The sequence below is a fragment of the Schistocerca americana genome, unplaced genomic scaffold (assembly GCF_021461395.2).
Source record: "Schistocerca americana isolate TAMUIC-IGC-003095 unplaced genomic scaffold, iqSchAmer2.1 HiC_scaffold_236, whole genome shotgun sequence".
Classification (NCBI taxonomy): domain Eukaryota; kingdom Metazoa; phylum Arthropoda; class Insecta; order Orthoptera; family Acrididae; genus Schistocerca; species Schistocerca americana.
Genome location: NW_025725946.1, coordinates 127501 through 132500, shown reverse-complemented (window position 1 = coordinate 132500; position 5000 = coordinate 127501). Strand labels below are relative to the sequence as shown.

Here is a 5000-nt window from a genome sequence, read left to right as displayed (position 1 = left end):
TATTGTGCCTTAACCTAACCCGTATTGTGCCTTAACCTAACCCACGTTGTGCCTTAACCTAACCCACGTTGTGCCTTAACCTAACCCACGTTGTGCCTTAACCTAACCCACGTTGTGCCTTAACCTAACCCACGTTGTGCCTTAACCTAACCCACGTTGTGCCTTAACCTAACCCACGTTGTGCCTTAACCTAACCCGTATTGTGCCTTAACCTAACCCGTATTGTGCCTTAACCTAACCCGTATTGTGCCTTAACCTAACCCGTATTGTGCCTTAACCTAACCCGTATTGTGCCTTAACCTAACCCGTATTGTGCCTTAACCTAACCCGTATTGTGCCTTAACCTAACCCGTATTGTGCCTTAACCTAACCCGTATTGTGCCTTAACCTAACCCGTATTGTGCCTTAACCTAACCCACGTTGTGCCTTAACCTAACCCACGTTGTGCCTTAACCTAACCCACGTTGTGCCTTAACCTAACCCACGTTGTGCCTTAACCTAACCCACGTTGTGCCTTAACCTAACCCACGTTGTGCCTTAACCTAACCCACGTTGTGCCTTAACCTAACCCACGTTGTGCCTTAACCTAACCCATATTGTGCCTTAACCTAACCCATATTGTGCCTTAACCTAACCCATATTGTGCCTTAACCTAACCCATATTGTGCCTTAACCTAACCCATATTGTGCCTTAACCTAACCCATATTGTGCCTTAACCTAACCCATATTGTGCCTTAACCTAACCCATATTGTGCCTTAACCTAACCCATATTGTGCCTTAACCTAACCCATATTGTGCCTTAACCTAACCCATATTGTGCCTTAACCTAACCCATATTGTGCCTTAACCTAACCCATATTGTGCCTTAACCTAACCCATATTGTGCCTTAACCTAACCCATATTGTGCCTTAACCTAACCCGTATTGTGCCTTAACCTAACCCGTATTGTGCCTTAACCTAACCCGTATTGTACCTTAACCTAACCCGTATTGTGCCTTAACCTAACCCGTATTGTGCCTTAACCTAACCCGTATTGTGCCTTAACCTAACCCGTATTGTGCCTTAACCTAACCCGTATTGTGCCTTAACCTAACCCGTATTGTGCCTTAACCTAACCCGTATTGTGCCTTAACCTAACCCGTATTGTGCCTTAACCTAACCCGTATTGTGCCTTAACCTAACCCGTATTGTGCCTTAACCTAACCCGTATTGTGCCTTAACCTAACCCGTATTGTGCCTTAACCTAACCCGTATTGTGCCTTAACCTAACCCGTATTGTGCCTTAACCTAACCCGTATTGTGCCTTAACCTAACCCACGTTGTGCCTTAACCTAACCCACGTTGTGCCTTAACCTAACCCACGTTGTGCCTTAACCTAACCCACGTTGTGCCTTAACCTAACCCACGTTGTGCCTTAACCTAACCCACGTTGTGCCTTAACCTAACCCACGTTGTGCCTTAACCTAACCCACGTTGTGCCTTAACCTAACCCACGTTGTGCCTTAACCTAACCCACATTGTGCCTTAACCTAACCCATATTGTGCCTTAACCTAACCCATATTGTGCCTTAACCTAACCCATATTGTGCCTTAACCTAACCCATATTGTGCCTTAACCTAACCCATATTGTGCCTTAACCTAACCCATATTGTGCCTTAACCTAACCCATATTGTGCCTTAACCTAACCCATATTGTGCCTTAACCTAACCCATATTGTGCCTTAACCTAACCCATATTGTGCCTTAACCTAACCCATATTGTGCCTTAACCTAACCCATATTGTGCCTTAACCTAACCCATATTGTGCCTTAACCTAACCCATATTGTGCCTTAACCTAACCCATATTGTGCCTTAACCTAACCCATATTGTGCCTTAACCTAACCCATATTGTGCCTTAACCTAACCCATATTGTGCCTTAACCTAACCCATATTGTGCCTTAACCTAACCCATATTGTGCCTTAACCTAACCCATATTGTGCCTTAACCTAACCCATATTGTGCCTTAACCTAACCCATATTGTGCCTTAACCTAACCCATATTGTGCCTTAACCTAACCCATATTGTGCCTTAACCTAACCCATATTGTGCCTTAACCTAACCCATATTGTGCCTTAACCTAACCTATATTGCGCCTTAACCTAACCCATGTTGCGCCTTAACCTAACCTATGTTGCGCCTTAACCTAACCTATGTTGCGCCTTAACCTAACCTACGTTGCGCCTTAACCTAACCTATATTGCGCCTTAACCTAACCTATATTGCGCCTTAACCTAACCTATATTGCGCCTTAACCTAACCTATATTGCGCCTTAACCTAACCTATATTGCGCCTTAACCTAACCTATATTGCGCCTTAACCTAACCTACGTTGCGCCTTAACCTAACCCACGTTGCGCCTTAACCTAACCCACGTTGCGCCTTAACCCAACCCACGTTGCGCCTTAACCCAACCCACGTTGCGCCTTAACCCAACCCACGTTGGGCCTTAACCCAACCCACGTTGCGCCTTAACCCAACCCACGTTGGGCCTTAACCCAACACACGTTGGGCCTTAACCCAACACACGTTGGGCCTTAACCCAACACACGTTGGGCCTTAACCCAACACACGTTGGGCCTTAACCCAACACACGTTGGGCCTTAACCCAACACACGTTGGGCCTTAACCCAACACACGTTGGGCCTTAACCCAACACACGTTGGGCCTTAACCCAACACACGTTGGGCCTTAACCCAACACACGTTGGGCCTTAACCCAACACACGTTGGGCCTTAACCCAACACACGTTGGGCCTTAACCCAACACACGTTGGGCCTTAACCCAACACACGTTGGGCCTTAACCCGCTCTGTAATTGTCATACGACGCGTTAAATTAGTGTAGTGTTGCCTAACTGCAACCCCCGCAATATAGTTTGCTACTCGCACTGCCTGGTCCCCAGTGTATCGCTTCATGTTAAACACCTTGCAGCGATACACTGTAATGTGGATGGCAGCAGGACGTACATGCTCAATGCCCTTCGCAGTTGTTCATTGGCATTCGCATGGCGAAGCACTTAGCCTACGCTGTGGTACGGCCTGTGTCAACTGTCCGCTGATGTTGTACGTCCAAATCACACACTGTACTGCACATTGGTCCTCATGTACTGAATGATACATCGTGGTACATGTGACCGTACAACGACTGCGCCAACAACGGCGAACCATGCGGTCCAACTGTTGTGCACTCAGCTATGTGTCGTCTCCCTATAAGAGCCGGATTGCAGTGTGGTATGCCCTGGATGGCGATCAGCATGAGCCGTCTGTTGATGTAGTGGCGCGTGTTGTCAGACGTAGTCGTCTCTTCTCACACACCGTGACAGCATGGTGCACTGCGTTCCACATCTGCGACATGCGACAGAGGCCGGTTGACAGTCGTTCGCGCAATGGACATCGCATACGTACGGGGGCCACCTTCCACGTGTTCGCGAAGCGTGCACATGTTGTTGCGTGTATGTGGGCAGACATAGTGTGTCGTGACACCTGACACAGGCATGCAACAATCGTTGAATTTGCAAATGGCGATGGACGTCTACGTTTGCTGGTGACGTTACGCAAATGAACAACTGGTAAACCGTTGTGGTGCGGTTGTTCTCGCTAGAGGTGAATCAGTGATGGCGACGATCGGTTGAGCTACCAACCGGTTGTTTCAGCGATACCCACCATGCCCACGAACGTGAATGGCATGTGGGTGTGAAGCGATACGCGGCGGTGGCTGGGTGGGACCGTCCCCGGCCGGTGAGGGGGGGCCTCCCGGCGTGCTGGCCGCGCGGTGCGTGGGCGCACGCGCTACAGCCGGCTGGTGGGGGCGGCCAGTGGCAGGCGCGCCGGCCGACGGAGGCGGCAGGCGGCGCAGCTGCGCGCCGGCGCACCCTGCACGCGGCGCCGTGCGGCCAAAGTAGGTCCTCGCGGGCCCGGTGCGAAGCGCGGTGGACATCTGCAGTGTGCTGGTCCGATTGAGGACTGTGTGCGCTGAGGATGCGCCGCCGCCCGGCGCTCGGCGCCGCGACGCCGTCTGCTGCTCGGTCGCCTCTGCGGTTCTCGCAGGTGGTTTGTATCGCAGCTGTGCGGACGTGTTGGCGCGTGCGCTGTGCTGGGAGAGTTCGCTTCGGCACCCAAGTGGGGCTTTTGTCCTTCTGTGGCGCTGGCGTTGGAGCTGCCGGCCACCGTAGGTGGCGCGTGTTGTCTCCCGCCGGCAATGCCACGACAGCACGCTCCCGGGCCTCTGTCGGCAGCGGCAAGCTCAGTTGGGAGCACGGGTGGTCGCACCTAAAGCGTCTACTCGCCAAACTCCGGGCGATTGCGCCTCTCTCGAACCCGACCAAGTACTTAGGACGGCGCTGCGCGCCGCCGGGACCTGAGAGGGTTTCGAGGTGTATCGTGCAGGGGAGCTCAGCCTCCTCCTGTTTGCAGAATAATTGAGCGGACGCTTGCGTGTTCGCGCGGGCCCCCGGGACACACTCCCGGGCGGCCGGCTGCTCAGCTCTAGTTGACGCAGCTCCCTGGTTGATCCTGCCAGTAGTCATATGCTTGTCTCAAAGATTAAGCCATGCATGTCTCAGTACAAGCCGCATTAAGGTGAAACCGCGAATGGCTCATTAAATCAGTTATGGTTCCTTAGATCGTACCCACGTTACTTGGATAACTGTGGTAATTCTAGAGCTAATACATGCAAACAGAGTCCCGACCAGAGATGGAAGGGACGCTTTTATTAGATCAAAACCAATCGGTCGGCTCGTCCGGTCCGTTTGCCTTGGTGACTCTGAATAACTTTGGGCTGATCGCACGGTCCTCGTACCGGCGACGCATCTTTCAAATGTCTGCCTTATCAACTGTCGATGGTAGGTTCTGCGCCTACCATGGTTGTAACGGGTAACGGGGAATCAGGGTTCGATTCCGGAGAGGGAGCCTGAGAAACGGCTACCACATCCAAGGAAGGCAGCAGGCGCGCAA

At 51.6% G+C, this 5000-nt stretch overlaps 1 non-coding gene across 1 annotated transcript in view; it reads left to right on the top strand.

The window, feature by feature from the left end:
* The first annotated feature begins 4546 nt into the window (after nt 1–4546).
* Nucleotides 4547–5000, top strand: part of LOC124575326 — a 1910-nt gene continuing 1456 nt past the window's right edge. Inside the window, exon 1 of the ribosomal RNA XR_006972418.1 lies at nt 4547–5000. This exon is cut by the window's right edge and continues 1456 nt beyond it. This is a non-coding gene — a ribosomal RNA (small subunit ribosomal RNA).